The sequence below is a fragment of the Mercurialis annua genome, linkage group LG3 (assembly GCF_937616625.2).
Source record: "Mercurialis annua linkage group LG3, ddMerAnnu1.2, whole genome shotgun sequence".
NCBI classification, from domain to species: Eukaryota; Viridiplantae; Streptophyta; class Magnoliopsida; order Malpighiales; family Euphorbiaceae; genus Mercurialis; species Mercurialis annua.
Window position 1 is genome coordinate 21,375,718 of NC_065572.1, and position 18,424 is coordinate 21,394,141.

Sequence of the window (18,424 nt, forward strand, 5' to 3'; positions counted from 1 at the left end):
AAACGTTTATAAAGGTTACGAAACTAATCCAAGTGTTTCATCTTTTTAGCAATTTAAGCCAAACGTTTACTAACGCTACGAAACAAATCCAAACGTTTATCTTTTTTAGCGATTTAAGCCAAACGTTTACAAACGTTACGAAATAAATCCTAACGTTTCACCTTTTTAGCGATTTAAGCAAAATGTTTAAAAACGTTACCAAACAAATCCAAACGTTTCACCTTTTTAGCGATTTAAGCCAAACGTTTACAAACATTACGAAGCAAATCCAAACGTTTCATCTTTTTAGCGATTTAAGTCAATCGTTTACAAACATTACGAACCAAATCCAAACGTTTCGCCTTTTTAGCAATCTTAGCCAAAGGTTTAGAAACGTTACGAAATAAATCCAAACATTTCAACTTTTTAGCGATTTAAGCGAAACGTTTACAAACGTTACGAAGCAAAATAAACGTTTAAAACGTTACAAAACAAATCCAAACGTTTCATATTTTTAGCAATTTAAGCCAAACGTTTATAAACGTTACGAAACAAAACCAAGTGTTTCACCTTTTTAGCAATTTGATTAAAACGTTTACAAACGTTACAAAACAAATCCAAGCGTTTCACCTTTTTATCAATTTAAGCCAAACGTTTACAAACGTTACGAAACAAATCCAAGCATTTCACATTTTTAGGAATTTAAGCTAAACGTTTATAAACGTTACAAAACAAATCCAAGAGTTTCACCTTTTTGGAAATTTAAGCCAAACGTTTACAAAAGTAACGAAACAAATCCAAACGTCTTAGCTTTTCAGCGATTTAAGCCAAACGTTTACAAACGTTACGAAACAAATCCAAACGTTTCACCTTTTCAGCGATTTAAGCCAAACGTTACAAAACAAATCGAAACGTTTCACCTTTTTAACGAATTAAGCCAAACTTTTAAAAATGTTGCAAAACCAATCCAAACGTTTCGCCTTTTTAGCGATTTAATCCAAACGTTTACAAACATTACGACACAAATCCAAACGTTTTGCCCTTTTAGCAATTTAAGCCAAACGTTTACAAACGTTACGAAACAAATCCAAAAATTTCACATTTTTAGCGATTTAAGCCAAACGTGTACAAACGTTACGAAACAAAACAAAGTGTTTCACCTTTTTAGCAATTTAAGCCAAACGTTTACAAACGTTAAAATACAAATCCAAGCGTTTCACAGTTTTAGCGATTTAACCCAAATGCTTACAAACGTTACGAAAAAAAACAAGCGTTTCACTTTTTTAGCAATTTAAACCAAAAAGTTTACAAACGTTACAAAACAAATCCAAGCGTTTTACATTTTTATCAATTTAAGCCAAACGTTTACAAACGTTCCGAAACAACTTCAAACGTTTCACATTTTTAGGAATTTCAGCTAAACGTTTACAAACGTTACAAAACAAATCCAAACTTTCCAACTTTTTAGCGATTTAAGCCGAACGTTTACAAACGTTATGAAACAAATCTAAATGTTTCACCTTTTTAGCGGTTTTTGACAAATGTTTACGAACGTTACGAAGCAAATCCAAGTGTTTTCCCTTTTTAGCGAATTAAACCAAACGTTACCAACGTTACAAAACAAATCCATGTGTTTCACCTTTTTAGCGATTCATGCCAAACGTTTACAAACTTAACGAAACAAATCAATACGTTTCACCTTTTTAGCGATTGAAACCAAACGTTTACGAGCATTGCCAAACAAATCCAAACGTTTCCAATTTTTAGAAATTTAAGCAAAATATTTTCAAACGTGACGAAATAAAAATCAAGCGTTTCACCTTTTTTTGCAATTTAAGCAAAACTTTTACAAACGTTACGAAACAAATCCAAGCGTTTCCCCTTTTTAGCAATTTAAGCCAAACATTTACAAACGTTAGGAAATAAATCCAAGCGTTTCACCTTTTTAGCAAGTTAAGATAAACGTTTACAAACGTTATGAAACAAATCCAAGCATTTCACCTTTTTAGCAATTAAAGACAAACGTTTACAAACGCTACGAAAAAAAACAAAATATTTCATCTTTTTAGCGATTTAAGCCGAACGTTTACAAACATTACGAAACAAAACCAAACGTTTCACCTTTTTATCGATTTTAGCCAAACGTTTACAAACGTTACGACACAAATTCAAACGTTAACCCATTTTAGCAATTTAAGCCAAACGTTTAAAACGTTACGAAAAAAATCCAAACATTTCACATTTTTAGCAATTTAAGCCAAAGGTTTGCAAACGTTACGAAACAAAACCAAGCGTTTCACCTTTTTAGCAATTTAAGACAAATGTTACGAAAAAAATCCAAGTGTTTCCACCTTTTTAGCAATTTAACCCAAACATTTAGAAACGTTACGAAAGAAATCCGAACTTTTCACCTTTTTAGCGATTTAAGCCAAACGTTTACAAACGGTACGAAACAAATCCAAACGTTTCACCTTTTTAGCGATTTACGCAAAAGATTTATAAACGCTACGAAACAAATCCAAACGTTTCACCTTTTTAGCAATTTAAGCCCAACGTTTACAAACGTTTTGAAACAAATCCATGCGTTTCTCCTTATTAGGAATTTAAACCAAACGTATACAAAAGTTACGAAACAAATCAACGCGTTTCACCTTTTTGGCAATTTATGCCAAACGTTAACAAAGGTTATGAAACAAATCCAAACATTTCACCTTTTTAGCGATTTAAGACGAAAGATTACAAACGTTACGTAACAAATCCAAACGTTTCACCTTTTTAGCGATTTAAGCCAAACGTTTACAAACGTTACAAAACAAATCCAAACGTTTCACCTTTTTATGGATTTAAGCCAAACGTTTACAAATGTTATTAAACTAATCCAAGCGTTTCATCTATTTAGCAATTTAAGCCAAACGTTTACAAACGTTACGAAACAAATTCAAACGTTTCACCTTTTTAGCGATTTAAGCGAAACGTTTACAAAGGTTAGGAAATAAAACCAAACGTTTCACCTTTTTAGCAATTTAAGCCAAACGTTTACAAACTTTACAAAACAAATCCAAACGTTTCACCTTTTTAGCGATTTAAGCCAAACGTTTACAAAGGTTAGGAAATAAAACCAAACGTTTCACCTTTTTAGCGTTTTAAGCCAAACGTTTACAAACATTACGACCCAAATCCAAACGTTTCGCCTTTTTAGCAATTTAAACAAAACGTTTACTAATGTTACGAAACTGTCACGACCCATTTTCATGAATCGCGACCGGCGCTAGGGTATGGGTAATGTAGTACCGAAACCCGTAGCTAGCCTTCCATTTATCACATAAACACATAAACCTGCAGAAAACCAATACTCGGGGGCAACCGAGACTTCAGCCTAAAACTAACAGTTATAATATTCAACAGTTATATAACATGCTTAATCAATTCCGAGCCTAAAATAGGTTTATCATCAACCAATTTAAATAATATAACATGCCAAAGCAATAAAAATCAGTCGAACCAATCCGACAAAAATATAATAATAATAAAGACGTCTAGTTACTACTGCGGTCTAAGAATAAAACAGTTTTACAGTTTTATTAAAATAAAAGAAACCTCCGAGGAAAAGTAAATGCGGAGATCACCAGACTCTCTCAGATCATAACCCCTAACTCTAAGATTACTAGACACCACGTAGGACTAGCATTTCAAAACACAACCAAGGTACAACCAAAGTATCCATACAAACCAAATAACAAAATTAGGCAAGTTAAGCTTAGGTGAGTTCTTATCTTTTAAAACGAAATCAAAGTTCTTAAATACTTATATAGTCCTTTCAAAATACAAGAGTTTTCCCAAAGTAGTGTGCTAGCCTTAACTGTAGAATAGCTCAACACAACATGTCGGGCGACACAAGTCTAACCCGACCCAACCATAAGCCAAAGTAAAACCATAGTAAATTTGATCCTTAAATAAAACTAAGTTTAAAATAAGAACTCATTCCCTAACTTAATAATGCCAAAATCATGATAAGCAAATAAGCCAAATAACTTGCCAACACTTGGCAAGTAACACCCAAAGTACATACACTTAAATACACCACTTAAATGGAATCAAAAGATTTAACGCCTTTCAAGTTTCATCTTGAACCTAAAATAGTTTAGCCAAAACAATACACACAATATAACACCTTACATGCCTTTAACCAAATTGTTTAACCCAACAACCTAAGATGAAACTAATATCTTTATATGTGTTCAAAACCGTTTTATAAACAAAGTTTCCAGCCCTTAACAATTTGATAAAACCAAAATTAAGCCAAAGCACTCAAATAATCAAACATGGCAATTTTGCCGAAAATTGCCTAAACTAGCCAAACGATTCAAAACCAATAATCGACAAACCAAAGTATGTTATTACTGATTTAAAACCTTTAAAACATCACTTAGAATATATTATATCAGTAGGTATAGCATTTGAAACCATTTTGCAATTATAGCGTTTAACTTTCATAAAATTGTCAATTTCGCAAATCGTAGAGATTTTTACAAAATAGATCAAACCCAATTCTCACTTCTAGATCTTAAATCATTAGATCATTAGCCATTGTAGCACAAACACATAATATCCCAAATAACTCAGATTCAACACTTTAACAAATCATTAAACGAATCAATTTCGTACAAACCTAGAATTAGCCAATTCGTTGTTTAAATCATGCAAATCCAATTCCAATCATGATACATCATATTATAATCATATTAAACTCCATTTAAAACATAATATTCAAATCATAAATCTCAGACCATTAATCATAAAGTTCCAAACTCCAAAACACCCTAAATCATGCAATTCTACGCAAAACACAAGACAACGATTCACCAATACATAAGAGATGGAAATAATTACCTTAGAATGGAGAATAACAAGATTATATAAGTATTAAACCCTAGGTAAGGGTCTGGACCAGAAGCAACAAGAGTCACAATCACACCAACGAAGAACACCACAAGCAAAGCGCGTAGAAATCGCAAAACGGATAAACAATCACCAATCAATTGTTAAAAACCATCAAGGATCATAAAGGAATGCTAAAAATTGGGTTTATCTGAGTGTAGGGTCGCATTAGGTCTGATAGGATGAAAAAGGGTTGAAAGAATCGAGTTAAGGAGCTATTTATAACAAAACAGCGAACCCTACAGTGCTGCGTCGCGCCCGAGATGACTGAATCGCGCCCGTGATGGTGTATCACGACCGTGATGCTCCTGTCACGCCCGTGATACACCCCCTGCTTCCAAAATTATTGATTTTCTGGGCCTTAAGCCCAAGGTCGATCCACACGGCCCGAACCACACTCAAAACAAGCCCAAACATCGAAATAACTATTGTGCAACCTAAACAAAGTTCCAAGGAACTAAACCACCAAACATTAACCCAAAACACATTGAAAAACTCATCGTAACAAGCCGAAAAAATACGGGGTGTTACATTCTCTCCAACTTAAAAACAAAATCGTCCTCGATTTTAACACAAAGCACAAAACACAATATACGCGCACAAAACAACCAAAGTAGAACATATAACACAAATCCAAATTACTAAAATAGCATCGAACATTCGAAGCAGCGCTAAACCCCACGTACCTCAAGGAATGAAAGATAACAATTCCACATAATGGACTTCGTCCCCTACGTATACTCCCCAACTATATAACCGAATAAAACTCAAACTATAGGCATTCCTCCACTCATCAACCTACGCACTTGCATAACCACAACTCGACACGTTGTACCTCGAATGATAACTCAAACCACCACTTACATAAAACAACAACTCAAATTTCCACACCACGTATGCGCAAAATTATAAATTCAACAGTTCAATACTCCAACTATTACTTGATTAAACAAAATATAAACCTCCAAGATTATTCAACTATAAACATTAAACATGCTCACAAGGAAGGTTACTAAACTCGTTCGAGTTCTAACAGCTATCAGGACAACCTTGAAAAGGTGCAAGGACAAGCCCGAAACTCAAATCGCAATTCTTACAATACCAAAATCTAACACTTCAAATGAAAACCTTGAAATCCCCATCAATAACATCATGCAATCCTCGCCACCTACTTAACATCTCTACGCCTATTATCCCATATCAAAGATATAAATAAACTCGTTATATCAAATGAACGGTCTAGTCCAAAATTAACTAGATAAGGTTCTCGCCAATGTAAATCAGCCAACTTTAAAACATCATGAAATTCGAGTTGTACACACGACAAGGACTAAGCTCGACAAGACCATCAACCTTAACGAATCAATAAACACATACTCACATACTGATATTCCAAAGAATAAATCACTTTAACCTATGATAACGGATCTCCAAGTTACATACAAACCGACTAATTCAGAATGATCCTTCCACTCATACAATAAGAAAACATACAGCCCGAAGTTACCCAAAGTAACTAACACCAACATACATACAATTTTTTTTTACACAAACCAAATTTTTATGCCGCACACAAAAGGTTCAACAATTAGATGAAGCGAAATCAAATTTTTTTACAACAAAAATTCACAATCAGTATTGACCAACCAACCTTTGTTGTCGAAACCTACTCATCGCGATTCTCAAATCAACTAACTCATAAATCCGAACCAAACTAAAATTCTCAAAATTGTTTCACCAAAAATAACTGTAACCTTGCTAAGAAGAGATCACCTAGATCACATTCGCCGTAATCGGGTCATTGGTTATGCTCAAAACCAAACTTATAGGGAAATAGTTCAAATCACAAAACATTACAACTTCCCACCTCTCTTTAAAAGATTTTAATATCTTATAACTCCTTTTATATTTAAAATCAAAATACTTTTACTATTGGAAAAACCTCCAATTTGTGAACACATCAACATTTTCAAAATATCCGTATTTTGAATTCCGGAGTTACACCTTAATTTCAATATAAGTTTGCAAATATATAAAATAGTTCAACTAACAAAATTTTTATTCTCTTTAAATCAATGCTTGATAAAAATTTATCCTTTTGTCAAAATACAAAATATTTGCAAAGAAAATCTTTTTTTTTTCACACAATATTTTTATATGAGTATACCAAAACATTATACAAAAACGAATATGTAAAAAAACAAACTTCCTTTAAAATCACGGCGTAAACACACACGTCGAGCATAACCAAATCCCTTAATCTAATAACCTCAATTCATAAATCGTAAGCTAACACAAAGGCCTTCCAAACCGACCTCAAAATCCTATCATACTTATTATAATAATAACTCGAGTGCAATGTTATATTCATTCTTACTCCCTACCAAGTACAAAATTTGTTATACAACAAACCAATCACTCATAACATAATCATCCTCAATTCACCACCATCATCACAGAGTATTTTGTCTAGCTACCCTTCAGTAACAGTTTCAAAATCATTTGAAATCCAACCTTATAAATATATTTATCCCAAAGTGACTCGCGAGTTCGTTTCAAAACATTTTTCTCAAAAATTCTTTATTGCCGAAATCCATTTTACATAATTGTGCGCCAGGGTGATGACACCTTTCATCCCCAAATAGTTGCATCCAACCCTAACCATTTCAATGCACGTGATGCATGTACTATTATGCATGTACAAATTACTTATTTTCTTATTATTTAGTGAACATACTTAGTGCTCAATGAAATCCCCTATTCGTGACATACAAAAATGCATGTTCATGATATGTCTGGGCACAATTACGTGATAAAAACATTTCAAATACTTTCAATAAGTTTCATTTGAAATCAGTTTATTAATAAAACATTTGCTAGACGTTTCACTCTGTGAGATGTGCACTCGATAACCTCAAAAACATTTCTCAATCCTTACTTGCAATCCACCAAATCATGTGATACTAACATAACAATTCAAACCGATAACTACTATAAAATCTCTTATGCGACAATAAACTTTCACTAAGCTTAAACTTAACTCAAGGAAAAACAATATATCACCTACGTTTCTACAAAACAAACCACCAGTTCCCGCATCGCATCATCCAATCTGGATGAAAAACGCCAGTGTATTAATACACCGATCTATCTCTTCGAATAAGAATTTCCAACATCTTTGTCCAAGATAATCAAAAAACCACCAAAGAAACACTTTCTTCATCTTACTCATATCGAAACCCCAAAATCTCAAATCCACAAAATAACACACCAAACCCAGCATAATCCAAAACCGAAACTAAAGCAATACAGGGTCTAAATGAAGGTCCTACTCATAAAATAAAACCATACACCAAGGTAAGCCAACCATGACCACGTGAAATAATTCATCTCACGTGCTACTCCGCACGAAGAGATAAAACAAAAACAATTAACATAGTTCAACCAAACATGTGAGGTATACAAACCATAAACCTCCCAAGCACGCCATTAAGCACAATAACCCAAACATACTTAAAGGACGAATCAAGACATGATACAATAAATTTCGAATCTCTGTAACAAAATAAACCTATAATATATCATCTTTCAAAAGTACGTATCAAAATTCATTTTGAAGTTTAAAGTCAACCAGAAGACTTCCAAATTTTAGTTGAGCCCCACGGTTAAAAACAAAATCAATATCCGAAGATATCTCCTCAATTAAATCAATTGCTTTAAAATTTCTAAAGTATCTCAATCCATAAAACCATCGAGTTAGCCGAGTCATTACAACTACCAAGCTCAACTCCCAAATTTGGGTAACCCCTGTCAAACCCGAAATAACCTTTTATAAAATGTATTCAAAACATTTGTAAATTCAAAAAAACATTTTAATAAAAACACAATATTTTCAAAATAAGAGCTCAAGCAACCCAAGTATCGAAATCAACTCAAAATCTTAAGTGAGAAAATCTTTGATCTCAAACTATTATTTTGTAAACACCTAAGCAAGCCAAACATAATTACCAAATATATGACCAAACGACGCTTCAAACGTCGACATACCACAACATGGTAAAATAACAGCCAAAAATATTAAATTCTCAATACGGTGGGAAAAGCTCATAAATAATATTATTTTTGAAAACAACCGTTTGTCAACACCAAGTCAAACGTAAGATTCTGAGATACGAGAAATTGTTTTTACTTGAAAAGTATTTAAAAATCACACACACATATTTTTTTTTTTTACAATAGACTTCTCTTCCGATTCTCGTGTCAAAACACAAATCAAATCGAAATAGTTTTCTCAATAAAACCATGAAACCAACGCGTGACCAAACAACGTGTAGCCACAACATAAGCTTAAAGATTTATCACAAAAATCCTTTGAAAACCAGATATGGCCAACGCCTGACGTATCATAGTACGTGCCAACCTATTTGGCACACAACCACACAGCAAAACCAAACTATTCTCACCGACAAGGTGAAAACAATCCAATTATAATCAAAATCATCGAAGGCGTAAAAGCCAAGAACTAATCACCCAAGGTAAAAATCATATAACAAACAACATCGTAGAAAGCATCACCCTAAGTAGACACCATATAAGGCACAACAGTCAACCAAAACGTCAACCGAAGTAAACACCATATAAGGTGCAAAAGCCGACAAAATATCACCCAATGTATATCTCATATATGGCACCACAGCCAACAAAAATCATTCAAAGTATATCTCATATATGGCACAACAGCCAACAAGTCAGCCAATCTATAAGCAGTAAACATTCCAAAGCAAAGCATCAGTAACACATAAGACCGACACTCAACATCCCTATAGATGAAGGTAGAAAGTTCTGAAAACAAATGATGACGTTTCAAAAGACAAGACTTGAATCCTAATTCCGCAGTAGATCCTATGACACAACAACAACACTTAACATACCTCAAAGCGATAAACACATAACATGCAATTATTTGGCCTTAGTTCGAAACTAAAGCTCTGATACCAACTTTGTCACGACCCATTTTCATGAATCGCGACCGGCGCTAGGGTATGGGTAATGTAGTACCGAAACCCGTAGCTAGCCTTCCATTTATCACATAAACACATAAACCTGCAGAAAACCAATACTCGGGGGCAACCGAGACTTCAGCCTAAAACTAACAGTTATAATATTCAACAGTTATATAACATGCTTAATCAATTCCGAGCCTAAAATAGGTTTATCATCAACCAATGTAAATAATATAACATGCCAAAGCAATAAAAATCAGTCGAACCAATCCGACAAAAATATAATAATAATAAAGACGTCTAGTTACTACTGCGGTCTAAGAATAAAACATTTTTACAGTTTTATTAAAATAAAAGAAACCTCCGAGGAAAAGTAAATGCGGAGATCACCAGACTCTCTCAGATCATAACCCCTAACTCTAAGATTACTAGACACCACGTAGGACTAGCATTTCAAAACACAACCAAGGTACAACCAAAGTATCCATACAAACCAAATAACAAAATTAGGCAAGTTAAGCTTAGGTGAGTTCTTATCTTTTAAAACGAAATCAAAGTTCTTAAATACTTATATAGTCCTTTCAAAATCCAAGAGTTTTCCCAAAGTAGTGTGCTAGCCTTAACTGTAGTATAGCTCAACACAACATGTCGGGTGACACAAGTCTAACCCGACCCAACCATAAGCCAAAGTAAAACCATAGTAAATCTGATCCTTAAATAAAACTAAGTTTAAAATAAGAACTCATTCCCTAACTTAATAATGCCAAAATCATGATAAGCAAATAAGCCAAATAACTTGCCAACACTTGGCAAGTAACACCCAAAGTACATACACTTAAATACACCACTTAAATGGAATCAAAAGATTTAACGCCTTTCAAGTTTCATCTTGAACCTAATATAGTTTAGCCAAAACAATACACACAATATAACACCTTACATGCCTTTAACCAAATTGTTTAACCCAACAACCTAAGATGAAACTAATATCTTTATATGTGTTCAAAACCGTTTTATAAACAAAGTTTCCAGCCCTTAACAATTTGATAAAACCAAAATTAAGCCAAAGCACTCAAATAATCAAACATGGCAATTTTGCCGAAAATTGCCTAAACTAGCCAAACGATTCAAAACCAATAATCGACAAACCAAAGTATGTTATTACTGATTTAAAACCTTTAAAACATCACTTAGAATATATTATATCAGTAGGTATAGCATTTGAAACCATTTTGCAATTATAGCGTTTAACTTTCATAAAATTGTCAATTTCGCAAATCGTAGAGATTTTTACAAAATAGATCAAACCCAATTCTCACTTCTAGATCTTAAATCATTAGATCATTAGCCATTGTAGCACAAACACATAATATCCCAAATAACTCAGATTCAACACTTTAACAAATCATTAAACGAATCAATTTCGTACAAACCTAGAATTAGCCAATTCGTTGTTTAAATCATGCAAATCCAATTCCAATCATGATACATCATATTATAATCATATTAAACTCCATTTAAAACATAATATTCAAATCATAAATCTCAGACCATTAATCATAAAGTTCCAAACTCCAAAACACCCTAAATCATGCAATTCTACGCAAAACACAAGACAACGATTCACCAATACATAAGAGATGGAAATAATTACCTTAGAATGGAGAATAACAAGATTATATAAGTATTAAACCCTAGGTAAGGGTCTGGACCAGAAGCAACAAGAGTCACAATCACACCAACGAAGAACACCACAAGCAAAGCGCGTAGAAATCGCAAAACGGATAAACAATCACCAATCAATTGTTAAAAACCATCAAGGATCATAAAGGAATGCTAAAAATAGGGTTTATTTGAGTGTAGGGTCGCATTAGGTCTGATAGGATGAAAAAGGGTTGAAAGAATCGAGTTAAGGAGCTATTTATAACAAAACAGCGAACCCTACAGTGCCGCGTCGCGCCCGAGATGCCCCTGTCACGCCCGTGATACACCCCCTGCTTCCAAAATTATTGATTTTCTGGGCCTTAAGCCCAAGGTCGATCCACACGGCCCGAACCACACTCAAAACAAGCCCAAACATCGAAATAACTATTGTGCAACCTAAACCAAAGTTCCAAGGAACTAAACCACCAAACATTAACCCAAAACACATTGAAAAACTCATCGTAACAAGCCGAAAAAATACGGGGTGTTACAGAAACAAATCCAAACGTTTCACATTTTTAGCGATTTAAGCCAAACGTTTACAAACGTTACGTAACAAAGCCAAGTGTTTCACCTTTTTAGCAATTTAAGCAAAACGTTTACAAACGTTAAAATACAAATCCAAGCGTTTCACATTTTTAGCAATTTAAGCTCAACGTTTACAAACGTTGAGAAACAAATCCATGCGTTTCTTCTTTTTAGCAATTTAAGCCAAACGCATACAAAAGTTACGAAAAAATCAAAGCGTTTCACCTTTTTAGCAATTTAAGCCAAACTTTTAAAACGATTATGAAACAAATCTAAACGTTTTACCTTTTTAGCGATTTAAGACGAATGATTACAAACATTACAAAACAAATCCAAACGTTTCACCTTTTTAGCGATTTAAGCCAAACGTTTACAAAAGTTACGAAACAAATCCAAACGTTTCCCTTTTTTAGCTATTTAAGACAAACGTTTACAAACCTTACATAACTAATCCAAATGTTTCGCCTTTTTAGCAATTTAAGCCAAACGTTTACAAACGATGCGAAAGAAATCCAAACGTTTCACATTTTTAGCGATTTAAGCCAAACGTTTACAAACGTTACAAAACAAAACCAAGCGTTTCACCTTTTTAGCAATTTAAGCTAAATGTTTACAAACGTTAAAATACAAATCCAAGCGTTTCACATTTTTAGCGATTTAAGCCAAATGTTTACAAACAATACGAAAAAAAGCAAGAGTTTCACCTTTTTAGCAATATATACCAAACGTTTACAAACGTTACAAAACAAATCCACATTTTTATCAATTTAAGCCAAATGTTTACAAACGTCCTGAAACAACTTTAAACGTTTCCCATTTTTAGGAACTTAAGCTAAACGTTTACAAACGTTACAAAAAAAAAACCAAACTTTTCACCTTTTTAGCGATTTAAGCCGAACGTTTACAAATGCTATGAAACAAATCCAAACGTTTCACCTTTTTAGCGATTTATCTCAAACGTTTACAAATGTTACGAAGCAAATCCAAGCATTTCCCCTTTTGGCAATTTCAGCCAAACGTTACAAACGTTACGAAAGAAATCCACATGTTTCACCTTTTTAGTGATTCATGCAAAACGTTTACAAACTTTACGAAACAAATCAAAACGTTTCCCCTTTTTAACGATTGAAGCCAAACGTTTACAAACGTTGCGAAACAAATCCAAACGTTTCCAATTTTTAGCAATATAAGCAAAACATTTACAAAAGTAACGAAATAAAAATCAAATGTTTCACCTTTTTAGCAATTTAAGCTAAACCTTTATAAACGCTACAAAAAAATCCAAGCGTTTCACCTTTTTAGCAATTTAAGCCAAACGTTTACAAACATTACGAAACAAATCCAAACAATTCACCTTTTTCGCGATTTAAGCCAAACAATCGGTAAAAAACAAATCCAAATGTTTCACCTTTTTAGCGATTAAAGCCAAACATTTACAAACGCTACAAAACAAATCGAAACGTTTCACCTTTTTAGCGATTTAAGCCAAACGTTTACAAACGCTACGAAACAAATCCAAATGGTTCACCTTTTTATCGATGTAAGACAAACGTTTACAAACTTTACGGACCAAATCCAAGTGTTTCACATTTATAGCAATTTAAGCTAAATGTTTAGAAACGTTGCGAAACAAATCCAAGTGTTTTACCTTTTTAGCAATTTAATCCAAACGTTTACTAACGTTACGAAAAAAATCTAAACGTTTTCACCTTTTTAGCGAATTAAGCCAAACGTTTACAAAGGTTACGAAAAATATCCAAATGTTTCACCTTTTTGGCGAATTTAAGCCAGACGTTTAAAAACGTTACGAAATAAATCCAAGCGTTTCACCTTTTTAGCAATTTAAGCCACACATTTACAAACGTTACGAAACAAATCCAAGCGTTTCACCTTTTTATCAAATTAAGCTAAACGTTTACAAACGTTACGAAACAAATGGAAGCGTTTCACCTTTTTAGCAATTTAAGCCAAACGTTTACAAACATTACGAAACAAAACAAAATGTTTCACCTTTTTAGCGATTTAAGCCGAACGTTTCCAAACGTTACGAAACAAAACCAAAGGTTTCACCTTTTTAGCGATTTTAGTCAAACGTTTACAAACGCTACGAAACAAATTCAAACGTTTCTGTAATAACCTAAATTTTGAGGTATTACGTGTAGTGCCACGAAGCATAATTGTAAAGATTAAGAACGAGAATATCAAATTAGGATTGGATAATAAGGACTTAGACTGAAGCGGGTCTATTGGAATTATCGTAGAATAATAATTTAAATGGAAAATTATTTTGCGATAAATTGGATTTAATCGAGACAAAAAGGAAATAAAATAAAATAAGTTGGAAAGTCAGAGCGAATAATATTCACGCCAAGGTCCGTGAAATATTATTAATAAACGATCGTCAAAATTTCGTAAGTATACGAAATCGTTTTAGAAGATAGTTTGACGATTAGTTAAGAATAAGGGTTAAAGTGCAAATTAGCCACTTTAAGGACTAAAGTGGACTTTTAACCATAAACTTTCGGATGAAGTTTTGTTTTACTCTATTTTCTCAAGATAAGAAAATAATATCGATAAAGTTGTTACTGATAGTCATTAAAATGAAAATTGGACGAAAAAGTGAGAAAAAGTGCAAGTAAACTCAAAATGGAAATTTGAGCGTTTTTGGCCAAAATTGCCAAAATAAATTATTGGAAAGTGATATTATAAGATATGAGACTAATGTTATTTATTTGGGAAATAAATAATACGGAATTTATCGAGAATCGAATGATTAAGCGATCGATGGACTAAATTGGTCGAAATAAAAGTTATAAAGTGAAAGTTGAGGAGGTGGCAAAGTGAGGGACTAAATGAGACCTTTTTCATAAATATATATACCCATTTCATTTGATTTAAGATCAGAATCAACACATTTTTGAGTCTCAAATTCGTTCTCCTTTTTCCTTTGATGATCAACATATGCAAAGATTTCAATCCTCCATAACTTCCTCGTTTCTCTACGGAATTGGACGATTCTTGCGGCCACGGAACGAGGAGAAGGAGAGCTACTGATCTATCCCTATTATTCAAGGTAAAAAATCACAACTTGAGGTTAGGGTTTCTAAGTTTTATTTTGGTTTTAGAGTTAATTAAGGGTTTTGGTGTAATTGATGTTCATATGAGTTTATAAGCTTTCATGGAAGATTGTTGATGGTGAATTTAAGCCTTGAAGCTTCGGCATAGGGACAACATCCAAGGTGAGGTATTTTCTGAAATTGATGATGGTTAGTCTATGTTGAAAATTGTGTGAAGTTTAGGTGTTTGATGAATTGACTATATGATTTATGTAGAATTGTTAAAATTCTTGATTGAATTTTGACATATGATTGGGCTAAGTGTTTCGGGCCCTAATCTAGTTGATGCTATGAGATTTAATTGATGAGTTATGAGTGTTCAATTGAAGTTATATAGCTGAATGTAGATTGAGTTTGAAGCAAGATTGATTGAGTTAGAGTTGATGCAATAATAATGCATGAATAGTTGGCTATGTGGATGAATTCAAGCCTTGATGTTTTGTTAAGGTTTAAGTCATGGATTGGTATGTGTATGTTTGTTGACGGTGTCTGAGTTGTAATGTTGTAAAAGGATGGTTTTGATGGATTTTAGGTATCATTGCATAATAAGATTACGATTAAAAGTTACGCAAACTAGTTAACGAAATTGCATAAAACTGTCCTGGAAAACAGCGATATTGCAAAGGCAATATCTCGGGCTGTATAGGTCCAAATCAAGTTCCGTTTGTTGGAACGGAAACTTTGAAATGTTAACTATAATTATATAGTTTTAAGTTTTCTCTAATTCTGCCTCTAAACTGCTCATAAAAGGCAGAACATTATGTTGTGCAATCTGCCCTGCACTTGTAAACAGCTCCAAGGAAATAACTTCTGAGCTTGTTTTCGACACCTTCGGGTGCAATTCATGGTCTGAGACCTAAACGAAAGTTGTAGGCGGCGTTCTAAACTTTAAGAATATCAATTTCGTTCAGGTGTGAACCTATTTTAGATAAGCGTTTTTAATGACCGAAGTATGTTGATCGAACTAGTTTTAGATGCGTAATCGTAATTAGATTTGTTATTAATTCATAGCGCTATCGAATTTGCGTAGACTCGACGAAGCGACTATCGACAAGGCTCGAGGGGAACGGATCGAGATGTCTTCGTGTTTATTTGAAGAATTTGGATAGCAAGTGGTGAGTACACTTTAAATTACTCGCTAATATTCGTAAAGCTACGTATTTTAATACGAAAGCTATACGAATATTTTTATTTTTAAATGTATGTTATTAAAATGCATATATATGTATGTTTTGAAAATGATGTTTTATTGTATTGTGCCATTTTGATAATAATACAAGTACATGAAAAGAGTATAAATGTTAAAGTACCGGGGAAGGGTAAAACAACATAATACGAAGTCAAACATCAAATAATATACGAGAAAAGTATAGTACATTCCTATATGTACTATTATTCATATACTTATAAAGAAACATAGTACGTTCCTGTACGTACTTTTAATTATAATGAATACCCATACGTGCGTGTGTTATAGATGTATGTTGTAGATTGTTTTGTGCATGTCATGGTCCATAAAGGATCAAGAAAACCAAAGATGAAATATCAAAACGACTAACTTATGTAATAAGAAAATGTACTATGGTATATCCAATAATAAGAATTTGAGATACGAGGTTGAACTCGATAGAACTATCACGGGACCTGTATCTCATCCATTCTCGATAATAGTCCTCGGGACTCATATGAAATAAAAAGTAAGTGCGATACATCGAAAATCAATACGAAACAAGATCGAGACACAATGTGAACAAACTTTCCTATTAAATGACAATAGGAATTATATGAATCGACAGTTAAGTTCAAAAAACTTGTAGGGTGCAGAGTCTGAATGCAGACACGAAGGTAACTCGGTTGAACTATCTCGGGACCTGTGTCTAGTGAGTAACTCGATTGAACTATCTCGGGACTCACAACTTGGGATTAAGTAGTGGCATGAGTAACTCGGTCGAACTATCTCGGGACTGTGCCACATGGTTGAAGGTAACTCGGTTGAACTATCTCGGGACCCAACCATAAGGATCAAGTCACAAGGGACTTGCCAATGATTTAATTTGATTCAGAATCATGATGATATAACCTAAGATTTAAGATTCGGTCGAAAACTAACGAAACAAAACAAGAAAAGAAAAATATCAATACCATAATAAGAAATCAAAGATGTCAAATACGTATAAACTATAAGTTTATGAAATAAACAAAGAGCTATGAAGGAAAGTAAAGAGGGTATGCAATATGATTTCAAAAGAGTATTTTCTATATATAAAATGGGTTTTCAACGGTTTTAACCCTTTATGTGATATTGCGTGTAATTTGGTGAACTCACTCAGTTTTATACTGACCCCGTTACTCCTCCCATTTTTCAGGGATAGCATGATATAATTTGGAAAGTCAAGCTTCCGAAGTTTTAATTCTCGGAAGTCATTTGCACAAGAAGTGAAAGAAGGTTTTCATTCTAGCGGTCCGCAGTAGTCTAGATGTTTTTGTCTATGTATTTGTACAATGCGTTTTAACTCTGATGTTTTTGTAAAATGGGGTCACATGTATTTTGATATATAAAATATGATTTGATTTGCGAAAAATTTACACAGGTTTTTAGGCTTGCTACGGGTTTCGAAGCTACCACTCCCATTCCCTAGCGCCGGTCGCGACTCATAAATTTGAGTCGTGACAGTTTCCCCATTTTAGCGATTTAAGCCAAACGTTTAAAACGTTACGAAACAAATCCAAACATTTCATATTTTTAGGAATATAAGCCAAAGGTTTGCAAACGTTGCGTAACAAAACCAAGCGTTTCACCTTTTTTAGCAATATAAGCCAAATGTTAAGAAACAAAACCAAGCGTTTCACCTTTTTAGCAATATAAGGCAAACGTTACGAAACAAATCCAAGCGTTTCCACCTTTATAGCAATTTAAGCCAAACGTTTACAAACGTTACGAAACAAATCCAAACTTTTCACCTTTTTAGAGATTTAAGCCAAACGTTTACAAATGGTACGAAACAAATCCAAACGTTTCATCTTTTTAGCGAATCAAGCCAAACGTTTAGAAATGCTACGAAACAAATCCAAACGTTTCGCCTTTTAAGAAATTTAAGCCAAACGTTTACAAACGATATGAAACAAGTCCATGTGTTTCTCCTTTTTAGCAATTTA

General features: G+C 33.5%; 1 long non-coding RNA gene across 1 annotated transcript; it reads left to right on the plus strand.

Moving 5' to 3' along the window:
• The first annotated feature begins 15,071 nt into the window (after nucleotides 1-15,071).
• On the plus strand, nucleotides 15,072-17,879 carry LOC126674598 (uncharacterized). Its single transcript, XR_007639575.2, has 3 exons — nucleotides 15,072-15,391; nucleotides 16,299-16,383; nucleotides 17,635-17,879. It is a non-coding gene; the product is annotated as an uncharacterized LOC126674598 (long non-coding RNA).
• The last annotated feature ends 545 nt before the right edge of the window (nucleotides 17,880-18,424 follow it).